This window comes from Sorex fumeus, unplaced genomic scaffold (genome assembly GCF_029834395.1).
Source record: "Sorex fumeus unplaced genomic scaffold, SorFum_2.1 ptg000002l, whole genome shotgun sequence".
Classification (NCBI taxonomy): domain Eukaryota; kingdom Metazoa; phylum Chordata; class Mammalia; order Eulipotyphla; family Soricidae; genus Sorex; species Sorex fumeus.
This window is the reverse complement of record NW_026606059.1, coordinates 40036990-40053395: the sequence shown is the minus strand read 5'-3', so window position 1 is coordinate 40053395 and position 16406 is coordinate 40036990.

Below are 16406 nucleotides of genomic sequence, written 5' to 3'. Positions count from 1 at the left end.
CAAAAGAAGAAAGCCTTTGGGAGAAATCTCTTTCACCCAATAGAAAGATGTTTTTCTATTTTTCCTTTTTTTTTTCCTTTTTCCTTTTTCTTTTTTGTAATTTTGTCCTGTGCTAAGTTGCTAGATGTGATCAATTTATATATAATTATAGATACTTCACTCAGAAGGCAATCTGTTCATCTCCATTAAATAAGGCATATGCAGATTCCTTTAACCTAGTGTTACTCAACTGAGGATCATATAAGCCTCTGGCATCCCCCATCAGGGGAACCCTACTATATTCCAAGGGGCCACAGGTAAAAATCCATGTAAATGGTGGGATCGAAGTGATAGTACGATGGACAGGGCGTTTACCTTGCACGCGGCCAACCTGGGTTCGATCCCCGGCATTCCAGTCTCCCAAGCACCGCCAGGAGTAATTCCTGAGTGCAGATCCAGGAGTAACCCCTGAGCATCACTCACTTGGTGTGACCCAAAAAGCAAAAAAAAGAATCTATATAAATGGGAGGGAAGAGGTATCCTGACTAGGGCAGGCCACAGGAAGGAAGCAAGATTGGAAGGAGGTCACAGAAAAATGGATTAAGAAACAATCTTTATCCCTTGTTGCTGGCATTTAGATTTCCCATTTAGTGACTTCTCTGGGCTCAGGAATCCCGTTACTCATATTTCTTTCTCATGTGTCAATCTTCACTGACCAGTACTGTTCAGACAGGAGCCTGAAGTCCTTATTCGTGCATAGCCTTTAAACAATAGCTAGCAATACAGGACATACCAATGAACCAAATCAGGTAAAGGTGTTTTCTCCAAGGAGAGGTTGTAAAACGTTTCAAACTATAGGCTGCAGCTCAGTTTGTTGTCTTGTGTAACCCGGAGAGTCATCCCAAGAGATGGGGAGAGAAGAGGATCACTTCATCACATTTCCCCTTTCTGGTTAGACCCACACCAGTGCTTTCCACCAGCTCAGAGGGAGGCACCTTTACCACAGTTTGGAGAGTCATTTTTCATCTCTCTTCGGTGCCCCCAAGGAGATGTTTGAACAGGAATGTGAGGTAAGGCATGGATTTTGTTGTTAGGGCAGGCGTGATAGCACAGTGGGTAGGGCATTTGCCTTGCATGCGACCGACCTGGGTTCAATTTCCAACATCTCAGATTGTCCCCCAAGCACAGCTGGGAGTAATTCCTGAGTGCAGAGCCAGGAGGAACCTCTATGCATCTCCGGGTGTGATCCAAAAAGCTAATAATAATAATAATAATTAATAATAAAAATAGTTACGTCTAGGCTGGAGTGATAGCACAGCGGGTAGGGCATTTTGCCCTGCATGTGGCTAACCTAGGTTCAATTCCTCTGCTCTTAGAGAGCCTAGCAAGCTTCCTAGAGTATCCCGCACACAGGGCAAAGCCTACCAAGCTACTGTGATGTATTCGATATGCCAAAAACAGTAACAAGTCTCACAATGGAAATGTTACTGGTGCCCGCTCGAGCAAATCGATGAACAACGGGAGGACAGTGCAATGCTGCAGTTACCTTGGAACCAGTGGTGAACTTAGTGGAGAATGTGGGGATGCAGGTAGGGAGTATAGGTAGAAAGTGGGGTGTATAGTGGTTCCTTGATTAACTGAAACAAAGCAACTGGTGAGTTTTTCCTCATGGGAACCAAGTTAGACACTTAAAATACAATTCATTGGGGTTGGAGCGATGGCACGGCGGGTGGGGCATTTGCCTTGCACGCAGCCAACATGGCCCACACAGGTTCGATTCCCAGCATCCCGTATGGTCCCCCGAGTGCCACCAGGAGCGGTTCCTGAGTGCATGAGCCAGGAGTAACCCCTGAGCATTGACGGATGTGACCCAAAAAGCAAAAAAAAAAAAAAAAACATTTTTTTCTTTAAAAATTTTGAGGGGCTAGCGTGGTTGTAATGCAGATAGGGCAGTTGGGTTGTAATGCAGATAGGGCAGTTGTCTTGCACACAGCTGACCTGGTGTAGTCCTAAGATGGAGTAATTCCTGAATGCAAAGCCAAGAGTAACCCTGAGCACCAACAGGTGTGACACCACCACCCCCACCGAAACAAAAATTTTGATTTATGAAAATTTTGTCTCAAAAAGCAGACATTAAAATAAAGCACTTATTTGCCAAAGTAGCACAAAGACAAAAACTTCAAATGAAAGGGTTTTTTTCAAAACCAGTATTAGGTTAATTCAATGAAAGACCTGAAGATCAAACTCACATGAAACATACTTGTAGCTGCAAATTCCAGTTTAAGTGCCACTGGAAGAACTACGGGGAGGTACCGTGTTGGGTAAAAGAAAGATCTTTATTGGGACCGAGCTGGCAGGTGGGAAGGGGTGGAATTCCGGTCCTCAGAAGTCTGCACAGCCACAAGGAAGAGGTTTTTATAGAAAAAAAGGTAAAGGAAATACATTGTTAGAAAGAGAGGCTGGAGACCAAGAAGCACCAAAATAATAAAATCCCCCAGTGGGTGGTTCCCTGAGGCTCAGTCTTATCTGCAAATCTAAACAAAGGACTAGACCTTGGGGAAATGGAAAGGCCTGACTTTTAGACTTTGAGAAAAGGACAGTTGTCCTTGTCTATTGTGCATCTTTGACCTGGTTTCGATTCCTTTGCCTCTTAGTGATGGCTGCCTGTCATCAAGCAGTATTTGACATTTATTGAGAGCCCGTTTAGTAGAAACCATGTTGTTCATTAAAATTAGTGTTAACAATGGCCGCTCAATGCCTCTAATGCAAACTACAACACCCAAAAGGAAAGAGAGAACAAAAGGGAATGCCCTGCCACAGAGGCAGGGTTGGTGGGGGGGATTCTGGGATCATTGGTGGTGGAGAATGGGCACTGGTGGAGGGATGGGTACTTGATCATTGTATGACTGAAACACAAGCACGAAAGTTTGTAAGTCTAACTGTACCCCACGGTGATTTACTAATAAAAAAATTAAAAAAAAAAAGAGGGACTGGATCGATAGTACAGTGGGTAGGGCATTTGCCTTGCACACGGACTACCTGGATTCAATTCCCAGCATCCCATATAGTTCCCTAAGCACTGCCAGAAGTAAGTCTTGAGTGCAAAGCCAGGAGTAACCCTGTGCATTGCAGGGTGTGACCCCCCAAAAAAATAAATAAAATAAAATTAGTGTCAGTCTGTTAGAGTTGGCTATTATGACTCAGTTGAAATGGATACTTTCAGAGAATTTTTCCCTGGCCCTCGATCTAGAAATCATACCTTTACCCCATAGTCACATTTTTACTTCTATATTTACTGTTTATTTTACTATTTGCAATGCCTGAGATTTTCTTGTTGAATTTATTAGACTTTTATCCCCATCTGCTAACATGAGTACTCTCAAAGTAAGAGTTTTGTGAAAACAGATTTTCCTTATCTGCATAAAGTTTTTCTAGAACCTGGAATCGTATTTTAAATGTAGTATTTTAATCATGACTAAGAAATAATAAATCAGTGAATTAAGAATGACAGGATCTTCTGAACACTGGAATAGAGTCTGCGTTTTTATTTTTTTTTCCATAGTGGGAGGTTTAAAACAGTGACAGTAGAACTCATACCAGTTTTAGAAAATATTTGCACATTTTTAATAGGTTGTAAAGGATTAGGAGAAAGGTATTATGGAAGTGGCAATTTTATTTTAGGAGCACTAATACCTATATGTGAATGGATGTCATTTCCAACAGTAGAATTAGGATAAAGAGAGCTAATGAATACCCTCTTGAGAAACTAACAACTTCTGGAAATACCTGGGATTTTTTGAATCACAGGACTATCGAAATTTTTGGTATATTATGATGAAGATATATTAAAAAAACCTTGAGACAGAATAACCATATAAATATGGCATACAACTCACATAGATGGGAAACAAACAGAAAATTTTGCCTCTCGAGGAAAAAATTAGTCCCTTATACAGGCACTTCAATTCTTAACAACTAAACCATTGGGTAATTACTTTAAACAAACATCAATGTACTCATATAAAAAAAACTGTAAAAAAAAATAAGAAACAATGACTATTGTACCTTGTCCTTTAATGTGTCAACATTGAGCATTACTTCTTTTATCAGTTCCTATCTTTAAATAGGATTTTATTCCAAGATCCCTCCCATCCCCAAACCCCCCCCCCAAAAAAAAAGTCCAGAAGCCTGGTTATGTTTCTGCCAACAGAGTTAATGAGTGATAAATCCTGGACACTGAAGTGTAAACACAATAAATCCTAATTTTGGTTAGAACTAAATGAAAGAACCAAATAACCTTAGATAACCCCTAATTTTATTATACATTTATTATAATATGTTTACATTATTTAAAAAAAATCACCTTCCACACTCACATCATGACTATTTATTAATCCTGGAATTTAGCACATACAGCTAGTATCTTGTTGGTTCTTTGATTCTGAGAAATAACGCTGCCCAAAATCTTTGTCTTCTCTGATCTGAAATCACGTGCATATTCTATCCCTTATTACTATATTATATTTCTATCACTGTATAACCAAAACATTTCTTTGAAAATACTGCAACTCTCTTTATGTCTGCATTCTGAATCTGAGTATTTAGTCTTTCTATAAAATTAGAAAGCCGCTAGTTTCTGCAAACTATATCTTAAGTGTGATCTTTTCTTTAATAACTACTTCTAAGTTATTTCTCTGACTTGCTCTCGCTTTTCTACAGCGAAGTCAAGCACCTAGATTCCTAGGGCAAAGTTGACAGTTTCAACCCTGACCAGGTTTTTCCTACAACACCCACAACCTATTTGATTATTCAGAAATATTTGCTGATCACTTGCCATGAAATCTGCTTATGATTTTTCTTAAAGATGTTTATATCACAGTTAAAATTCAGATGACTTTATAATTTGCTAGTATTTTATTAATTTAATTAATTTTATATATTTATTTTTCTAACCTAATCATTAATATTTTATTTTAGGTTGTAATACCACCATTATTTATTTATTTATATTACTACAGAGGCCCTCAAATGTGATAATTATAGTCAATTAGCAGTATGCTAGAATATGTAAATATTTATTAACTGCAAAGGTATAGAAACTTGGTGACAATAGAGTTTAACAATAACATCTCATTGTGACTTTGAAATGGAATTAATTTGAGAAAATGTTGACTTTGACTTCACTCTCAATTTGACTAGCTTTATGATGAAAATTTTCACTTGTATTATATATTGCTTGTTCTTGTCCTCTAAATTGACCCCATTACCCAATCTTCTACACAAGCCCAGGAGGCAGAAATGACCTGGAGTTACCAGATATCCAAATAAACTTTAAACAGACAAGCTTTCTGTAAACCTTTTACTACAAGTTTCAGTCTTTCTTCTTCTTCTTCTTCTTCTTCTTCTTCTTCTTCTTCTTCTTCTTCTTCTTCTTCTTCTTCTTCTTCTTCTTCTTCTTCTTTTTCTTCATTTTTTGGTCACACCCGGTGATGAACTTTAAACAGACAATCTTTCTGTAAACCTTTTACTACAAGTTTCAGTCTTCTTCTTCTTCTTCTTCTTCTTCTTCTTCTTCTTCTTCTTCTTCTTCTTCTTCTTCTTCTTCTTCTTCTTATTTTTCATTTTTTGGTCACACCCGGTGATGCACAGGAGTTACTCCTGGCTCTGCACTCAGGAATTACTCCTGGCGTTGCTCAGGGGACTTACGTGGGATGCTGGGAATCGAACCTGGGTCAGCCGCATGCAAGGCAAACACCCTACCTGCTGTGCGATTGCTCCAGCCCCTCAGTGTTCTTCTTAAAGTCACTTTTTTGGAAAGCAAATGCATAATAAAATTCCATAATAACACCCTTTTATGTAAACATACTCAACTATCAGCTATTTAATTTGCATAGGATTTAAAATTTTTTCCTGTAAATATAAATATTAAATTTTTATATTTCAGCAATAAGGTTTATAAGTGATCAAGGGTTCTCTATGTGCCATCTTTCAAATAATTATTTTTTAAAAAATAATTGCTTCTTTTTGTCTTGGGAATTTTTTGTTTATGGGTCACACACAGTGATATTCAGGGATTGCTCCTGGCTTTGCATTTAGGAATTACTCCTGGTAGCTCTCTGGGGACCATATGGGATGCCAAGGATTGAATCTGTGTTGGCTACATGCAAGGCAAATGCTCTACCCGCTGCACTATCTCTCTGGGCTCTAAAATTAATAATTCTTAACATGGACTGGTATCCACAAACATCTAAATCGTACAGCTTTTTGTTTTGGATATTATGAAAATAACAAGGAGGCTAGATTTTACTTTAAGTCAATGCTTCGATGAATGCATCCCATGTATTCAAATCATTTCACCTCCTCAGCTGCAAAAGACATCTGGATGATTCACAAACTAAACTTTTTTTTTTCTCTGTTTTGTGTGTGTTTCGGGGATGGGTGGTTGGGATCCGAAGACTGACTGACTTATAACTTCACATGTGGAAAGCATTTACTGTTCCACTGAACTAGATTCCCAGCTCCTTAATTATTTATTTTAAAATAAGGACTTTCTAAATATCAAATTATTTAATCTACTTGTGGAAATAAAGCAAGAAAATACATAGAGGTTCCTTAAAATTTAAGGCATTTTAGTGCATACCTATAATTAGGTTCCCTGATTTTGCATTTATGATCTAATCAAGGTTGAGATTTTATATAAAAATTGCACCGAGGGGTCAGTGAGAGTATAGCAGGTAGGGTACTTACCTTGTGTGGCCAACTAGGGTTAAAGCTCCAGCCCCCCTTATGGTCCTTCAAGCCTGCCAGGAGTTATCCCTGAGCACAGAGCCCTGCACACTCCTAGATGTGGCCCAAAAATGAACAAAAAAACTTCATTTGAATGGACACAAGAATATTTTTAGTTAGTTTCTCTAAGTCTAACTCCTTACCTCTAGTCAACAAGAAACTTTACTTCCTAGTCTCATTTCTTCTTTTACTTCGAGTGTTACTTTATGTCTGGTTCTAAATATTACTTAACTTCAACAATTTAGTTTTTATTAATATGATTAATAAAAGCTTATTGATACTTCTAAATATTACTGAACTTGAAAAATTTCTGACTCATTAGGCACTTTTCCTGGAACAGAAAGTTTTTCCTCTTAAAATGTGTGAGGAAGACAGCCCAATGACAGGTAGGATAAGGTGAGCCAAGGCCCTCATGAGAACTCTGGGAGGTTATCAGAACAGATATGATTTTCATTATCTCTCTGAGATTAATGGTTAAATGACTTGTGATGAAGCACATGATGCGTAGATACGAAGTCAGCGCACGTGTCTCCTTCCTCTTATTCTTCCATTTCTGTTGCCTTGTAGTGATGGGTATCCTTGTCCTTTCTGCCATGTAATACAGAGAGATCAACCCTCCCATTTTATAAATTATTTATTAAGTTATTTTCTGAAGAAAAGTCAGCAATTATGGTTCCAGCATTAAAAAAATATTTTAGCATCTTCAGTTAACTCTTTGAGCGATTCAGTAAATACAGCCACTCAGCACCATCCATCACTAAAGACATTCTCAGGTTAAATGTAAATTTATAATGAGTTGGGAATTTGAGTTCTATTTCTTTCTCGTGTGTGTGTGTGTGTGTGTGTGTGTGTGTGTGTGGTGTTCTGAAACATTTCAGTGTTTCACTATATTTTTCCTCAATGTTTACTTTTTTCTGGCAGTTTTATCACATACAGAATTATGTGGCAGAAAAAACAAGCAAACAAAAAAAACAGGGATTTAAGGGTCTGAAAATTTTTCAACAAGGACATTATATATTGGGTATAGCAGAAGGGGGGAAAGAAGACTAGAGCTGTTCTGAGAAGAAACATAGAGACATAGAGACAGTGCTAGGAGGTTGTAAAGCACTTATGGTGCATTGTAGTGATTTTGTATAGCAATGCCATAAACTTTAACACGATTGTAATGAACTATATTACAGTAAATAATTTTAAATTAGTGGTATATGAACTTTATTTTAACTTTGAGGTGTTAATAGCAAAACTTTAAGGGAGAGAGAGGGAGAGAGGAAGGAGAGAGACAGACAGAGAGAGAGAGAGAGAGAGAGAGAGAAGTGTCTGCCATAGAAGCAGACGGGGGGCGGGTGGCAGGAGGGAAACTAAGGACCTTGGTAGGGTGGTAAATGAACACTGGTGGAGAGATGGATGTTGGAACATTGCATGAACTGAAACTCAATCATGAACAAATTTGTAACTGTGTATGTCACAGTGATTCAATTAAAAACTAAAAAGCAAATCTTGTCTCTACGATCGAGTGCAATAATTTAACTATAAAACTGAATATCTTGAAAGCCAAAGAGTTAATAAACCAATATATCTCAAACTTTCTTACTTAATAAATACTTTTAATTTATATTTTTCTTTTGGGGTCACACCCAGTGATGCTCATGGGTTACTCCCAGCTCTGCACTCAGGAATTACTCCTGGCCATGCTTGGGGGACTATGTGGGATGCTGAAGATCAAACCTGGTTCAGCTGTGTGCAAGACAAACGTCCTACCTGCTGTACTATTGCTCCGGCTCATAAAGATCTTTGTAAGAAGTCTTACATGGGGCTATAGCAATAGTATAGGGAGTAAGACACTTTGCCTTGCACATACTGACCACTGTTCAACCTGAAACAGCACAAACGGTCCACTGGGAGTACTAAGTATGGACCACCAAGTGCCGAATGGAGTGAGCCTTCATCACAGGGCCAGGAGTAAGCCCTGAATGATGCTAGGTGTGGCCCAAACACCTCTCTCCTCAAAAAGGCATGCATATTAAAAACATCTGGAGGATGGGTGAAGATGGTTATTTTCAATATAAGAAGAGATCACCATAGCAAGTAGCTTTACTTAGTCATACTTAACTGTGTAAAAAAAATACATTTTAACATCTTTCATAAAATTATCCCAATCATATAAAAAAAGTCCACCCAAGATATAGATATGGGAATAACTGTATTTTGACAATTCATACTCATGTACAGACGTCCAACATGCAGCAAAGCCATGAGTGAAGAAATCTTTCTTCTTATGTCATCATCTGTCAGTAAATATCTAAAGACTCAGACCCTGTTAATCTTTACAAAGATCAAGATAGTAAAACAAAATATTATAGTTATTTATCTTTAGCAAGCTAATATTAGGACATTCATGTGTGGGAATTTGGTTAATTATTATTACTTCCACCAGAGGGTGTGTGGGCCCAGAAGTGGGGGAAATGTATATCATTATCTTGAGCTATTCTAATCAAGTGAAAGGAAAGTATAAAAGTTCCTTGCTAAAATAAGTTCAAGAATTAAAATTTACCATTTTTTCATTTCAAAATGAAAAGCTACCCGTGGCGTATTCAATATGCCAAAAACAGTAACAACAAGTCTCACAATGAAGATGTTACTGGTGCCCGCTCAAGAAGACCAATGAATAACGGGACACAGTGCCACAGAGCAGTTTTTCATTTCATTCAATATAGGTCTTTCTGACCTCTTGCAGCAAGTACACAAAGATTATATTCTGAAATATCATCATGTTATTCTGTGAAAATATTGATAATGTCAATATAATAGGACTTTGGTGACATTTTGTTTGTTTGTTTCGGTGAGATATTTCCCCTTAAACACTGTGCAGAGAATCATTGCTTTTATGTGTTACCCACTGCCCATCCTTCCTGGAAAATGTTTAAAGATGTTTAAAGTGAGCATTTTAAATATTCTGAAAGTTATTTCTTAACATTGTTCTTCCCATCTTATTTTCCTTGATTGTTCTGACACTTCTGATATCTTCATAATACTTTTATCTTATGCCTGAATAAAATAGGAGACAAAACTTAGCTCTGAATTCTTTTGTGTAAACACTTGAATTTGTGAAGAATGAGTTATTTCTCACAATTTTTGTAAAAGAATTACATTTTGAGGATCAAATTTACCCAATAAAATTGACTCAAATGAATAAATACTGAAAAATAAAAATTTTGGCATGTACTCCTCAAAATCTCTGCTTATTTAATTTTGGATCTGAACTTATATATCAGTCTATGGCTAAAGTTACTAAGCATAGCAAATTGAGCTTTTCAGATAATAAATCACCAGAGATCCTCACTGTCCAGAGTATAAGATTTTTAGTGATTCCAGTTGGATCAGGGCTACTTCTGAGTAGCCTATGTGAAATAAATATTGCCCTGCAGCCTTATGCCAGTTAAATCCCTATTCTAACATGTAGTTTTGAGTAGCCCTGCAAAAGAAATTAAGAGTTTTAATGATTTTAGAACACTTCATGACATTGAATCTAGAAGTATTTTCAATGATTCAATGTCATTGACCAAGCTACTGGAAGCAAAGACAAACAAATGAGAAACAAACTAAGAAGCTTCTCTTCCACAAAAGAAATGATGACTAGAATAAAAAGATATACCATAGACTCAGAGTGAATATTTTAGCAGCACTAATATATTTATATATCTAATAAAGTGTTAATATTCAATATACATAAAGCACTGGTAAAACTTTTAAAGAAAAATAAAACTAAAAAGGCATCAAAAAATGGCAAGAAGAGATGGACAGAAACTTCCTCAAAGAATATATACAGATGACTAAAAGCTATCTACATTACTCATCAGAAATGCAAATCAAAACAACAATAAGATATTATCTCATTGAACAAAATAAGATGATATCTCATTGAGCCAACAACAAAAACAAGCAGTGTTTGGCATGGATGTTGGGAAAAGGGATCCTCATTCACTGTTGGTGGGAATCTTGACGATTTAGCTTTTTGAGAAAACAATATAGACACTTCTCAAAAAACTAAGAAATGAGCTACCATAAGACCCAGCAACTCCACTTCTATGTGGAGCAATAGCACAGTGGTGGGGCGTTTGCCTTGTGTGTGGCAGACCTGACCAACCCCGGTTCAATTTCTCCACCCCTCTCGGAGAGCCTGGCAAGTTACTGAGAGTATTTTGCCCACCCAGCAAAGCCTGGCAAGCTACCCATGACGTATTCAATATGCCGAACTCAGTAACAACACGTCTCACAATGGAGACATTACTGGGCCCGCTAGAGCAAATCAATGAACAACGGTAGGACAGTGACAGTGACAGTGTCTACCTCAAAGACTAAAAAATGCTAGTCAAAATAGCTTTCTGATCCTTCATATGTAGTTGACCCAGTGCCAAGAAGCAGATTTTTGTGAAAAACCTTACAGGGAAGACTCTCACTCTTGAGCTTGAATCCTCAGATAAAAAAGAAAATGTAAGGGCCAAGATCCAGGATAAGGAAAGAATTCCTCCCAATCAGCAAAGGTTGATCTTTGCTGGTAAGCAACTTGAAGTTGGATATTCTTTAACTACAATATCCAAAAGGTTTTAATCTCTTCCATTACTAAGAGTTCACTCTTCATCTTGCTTTGACACTACAAGGTGGCACTAAGGAAAGGAAGAAGTTTCACACCATCCCAACAAATAACCAGAAGAGAAAAATGATTAAACTGGCTGTTCTGAAGTACCAAAAGGTGGCTGAAAATGCAAAATCAGCCACCTTTGCCACGTTGCCCTTCAGAATTTAGTGCTATACTTTTTATAGCCAGCCACTTCAATAGACATTGTGACAAAAGTTGTCTGACTTAAAGAGAACGACAGATGTAGAAAGATTGCATTCATCTCTGGAATATAAAGTAACAGAATGGGAGACTAACACTCAAGAGTAGTAGAGATAAGGACCAGGAGGTCTGCTCCACAGCTTGGAAACCAGCCTCACATGCTGGGGAAAAAGGCGGCTCAGATAGAGAAGAGAACACCAAGTAAAGGACGCTGGGAGGACCCATTCAGGTTGAAAGATGAGTGCCGAAAGTAGACTATAGACGGAACACGATGGTCACTCAATACCTCTATTGCAAAACACAACACCCAAAAGGAGAGAGAATAAAAGGGAATGCCCTGCTGCTAAGGAGGGGTGGGGTGCTGGGGATGGTGTGTGGGTGGTGGGAGGGATGTTGGAATCATTGGTGGTGGAGAACGTGCACTGGTGGAGAGATGAATAAATGATCATTGTATGACTATAATGCAAACACGAAAGTTCATAAGTTTATAACTGTACCTCATGGTGATTCACTAATAATAATAAAAACAAAACACTGGCAGTATTAAAAAAAAGTTGTCTGACTTATTGTTTCAGCAAATCAGAAGACAAATAAGAACCTGTCTGAGTTGATAAAAGTCATGAACTATAACACTAATTGTTAACTTTTGACCCATTGTCTACTACAGAGTGATTTTAAAGAATAAAAAAATGCTATTCAGAATAGCTTTTGCATTCCTATGTTTATTGCAGCAGTATTCACAATAGCCCAAATCTGAAAACAACCCAAAAATATATGACTGGATAAAGAAGCTATGTTATATATTATACTAAAAATGGAATAAAATTTGACTTAAAAAAACCATGCAATTTGTTGCTACATGGTTGGGTCTTAAGACTGTTGTACTAAACGAAGTTAGGCAGGAGAGAAAAAAACAGGATGATCTCTCTCATATATGGGATAGAAGAAACATAATAGCTGAAATAACAAAGCTCCCAAAGCAACAGACTCTGAGAAGTGGTCTTCGGTAGGAAGCTTACTACAGGACCGAGGTTGGGACACTGGTGGAGGCAAGTGGACATCGTGAAGGATGTGTTGACTGCAGGAATGTTTTATGCCTGAAACTCCACCATTAAAAGTTTTGTAAACCATGATGTCTAAAAAAAAATTCTTAAAAACATAAAAAAAAATTATGTAGAAGCTAATATTATCTCCCATGGGTGAGAAAACTGAAAGATGTGTAAAGATGCTTACCTGTTGTCATCTACCTACCTCACAAAGGAAAAGGGAGAGAAAGAATGTTAGAGAGTGACTGAATAGAGAGAGATCAAAGGAAAGAAGTGAGAGGAAGAAGAAAGTGGTTCTAAAAGTAGTAGCTATGCATTCCCTTCCATCTACTCCCCATGACACTGGCTTTAATTTCCATATCCTACAGAAAAGTCAAAAGCCCTTCCCAACATTCTTCTGCATTTACTTCGTTTTGGGCTAGAGTTATAGCACAGCCGTAGGGCATTTGCCTTGTGTGCAGCCAGTGCGGCTGAGCCAGGTTTGATTATTCCTCCACCCCTCTTGGAGAGCCCGGCAAGCTATCGAGAGTATCTCCCCCGCACTGCAAAGCCTGGCAAGCTACCCGATATGCCAAACACAGTAACAACTAGTCTCACGATGGAGATGTTTACTGGGCCTGCTTGAGCAAATCAATGAATAACAGGAGGACCGTGACCGTTACTTGGTTTTCAGGAGCTTACTTGTTCCAAACTCAAACTAACTGCTTTTGTTTAATTAGTTTGATTTCTGAGCACCGACCCCCTACTCCCTCTCCTATTTTGTTCCTAGTCTCTAGACCACATTGGCAAAGATACTGAAATGGGTGATTTCCTCACCCAAGCTATCCTCCCTAATAGCAAAGGTCAACAAAACAAAAACAACACACCAGGGATTTTTCTTTTGGGGGGGACAGTCAACTTCAGTAAAAAACTGAATGAGAAGGAGAAAGAAATATTAAAACAGCACAAAGACTGCAACAAAATGCCCAACATTTCTATTTCCAAAACCCTTCCACTATCTGTCCTTTTTTTGTTTTTGTTTTTTTTAATTTGCTGTCTGTTTATTTGTTTTTATTGAATCATCATGAGAAACACCGTTACAAAGTTGTTCATGATCAGGTTTTCCAACATCCAGCCCTCCACCAGTGTACATTTCCCACCACCAATGTTCCCAGTTTCCCTGGCCAGAGTGATGGTACAGTGGGTAAGGTGTTTGCCTTGCACACAGCTGTCCTGGGTTCAATCCCAGCATCCTGTATGGTTCCCCAATCATGGCCAGAAGTAATGCCTGAGTGCAGAGCCAGGAGTAACCCCTGAGCATCTCTGGATGTGACCCAAAAAGCAAAAAAAAAAAAAAAGTCCTCCGTTTCCTTCCCGCCACCCCTCCCGCCCCCCCCCCTCAGCCTGTCTCTATAGCAAGCACTTCTCCCCACCCCCACCCTCTTTTCTCTCTTATCTGCAGTCCAGTTTGCAGTACAGATCTGAGAGGTTATCACGTTTATTCTTTTACCTACTTTCAACACACAGTTCTTATCCAGAGTGACCATCTCCAGCTATTTTTGTCTTAATGGTCTCTTCTCTACCCCTGTCCATCCTTTTCTGGTCATATTGTTCCATGACACCATCCCTAGTAAGCCACAGCATCAAGATCCCTGATTGGATGTCAGTGCTTGTGCATCTCCAAATTCAATCTCAGTTAACTTGCCTTTTTTTTTCTACCTTTGATCATATACTCACTGATTCCTTAGTAAAGAAAATAAAAATTCTTTTCTCAGTCACTGTCACTGTCACTGTCCTCTTGTTGTTCATCCATTTGCTCAAGGGGGCCCAGTAACGTCTCCACTTTTTTGAGACTTATTGTTACTGTGTTTGGCATATTGAATATGTCACGGGTAGCTTTCCAGGCTTTGCCATGCGGCAAGATACTCTTGGTAGCTCGCCAGGCTCTCCGAGAGGGTCGAAGGAACCGAACCCTGCTCAGCCGGGCTGCCTGCGTGCAAGGCAAATGCCCTACCGCTGTGCTATCACTCTCAGTAGAAAAAAAAATCAAAAATACGTATTCCTTAGGTGTTGTAACTAGCATTTTCCTTAACACTACATAATGGATTTGCGTTTTAATAATTTATTATTAAATTGTCACAGCATTATCACAGCATGTTTAATTTCATTTTATTTTCTTAGCACATTTAAACCTACATGTGGAGAACTATCTTAGGAGAAGTAAAAGAGGTAGAAAGAAGGCTCAAGACTACCAGAAAGTGTAAGTTAATGGGCCAGAGCTATAGTACAGCTGGTAGAGAGTTTGCCTTGCATGCGGCTGACCTAGTGCAATCTCCAGCATCCCATATGGTCCTCTAAGTACTGCCAGGAGTAATTCCTGAGTGCAGAGCTAGAAGTAACCCATAGCATTGCTGGGTGTGACCCAAAAAGCAAAAAAAAAAAAAAGTGTAAGCTGGTTTCAGTGTTCTCACATAGTTGTAGCACTGGAGCACTGTCCTCCCGTTGTTCATCGATTTGCTCAAGCGGGCCCAGTAACATCTCCATTGTGAGATAGTTGTAACACTTAAAAAAATGTACATAGAAAGTATTGTTTAAGCATTATTGATAAACGCACTTGATCTTGGCTGCTGTGTCTAGTATATCTACAGGCTTATGTTTGCGCTAGAGGTTTTCAGTCTGCAGTGACAAAATGCTTGTCATTCCTTGGCTTTCTAACATGCACACAAAGCTAGATTCATTTTAAAAGTATTTCTTTGATTTGATATATGTTAACTATCTTTTAAAATATAAATCTATTACATATATATGTGAATTCCAAAGAGTGGCATTTTAAGATAAATTTTAAAAAAGAGAAAATATCAATGCAATGAACACATCTCCATAGAATCAACTTTGGGCTCTCTTGCATTCATAAGATATATATTTGAAATATGTATTTAACCTAGTACATGGTCAATATAATATTACTTAAGGTGAAATATAATCTGGGATGTGGAAAAAGTTCTACCTATCTTTCTATGAACCTCAGAATGTTTAGAATTCATTAAGCAACCACCAGAAAAACAGTATGTCTTAGAATTTCAAGTGCTGGAATGATTTTTCAAGTATGCTCAGGAGATGTTTATATAAGTGAGTTCATCTTATCACAAATTCATTTAAAATTATTTATTTCTCAAATGTCCATGTCTTGTGAGTTTCTTAGGAACTACATGACTCATAGATGTTGCAAGACTTAGGGGAAAGAAAAAGGCTCTACTATAACTCCTAGCCTTTTTCCTACCACATATCATCAGTGAGATCCTAAATAAATTATGTCACCTCTTTAAAAATGTTAACAACATAGTAAATAACTATGTGTCAATCATCTTTTGATTGAATCTTGCTTTGCCCACTGTTTATGAAATAGAATTTTTTCCTTTCAGATGTTCTAAAATTTGTTTATATTTTTAAGGGTCTAGCGATTTTTTAATAATTTGGGAATTTTTATGAAAAAATAGTCATTGTACTAGTAACTGTCATGATCCTTCTTACAGTCATATATTTAAAAATTCCTCTCAAAATTTATGAAAACACAATGACTTAGAAACCTACTTAATTCTTCCCAAACAAGAATTCAATATTAACATGTATTTTTTGAAGATCTTTCAATTTTCAAAGATATTTGAGGTTTTCTTGGAGATTGTGATCAGAGTGGTAAGATGTAAAATAAATACAAATGTAATAATTATTCATTCATGTCTTTAAGTAACGCCTGAATATTTCTTTGGAGAAAATATCTA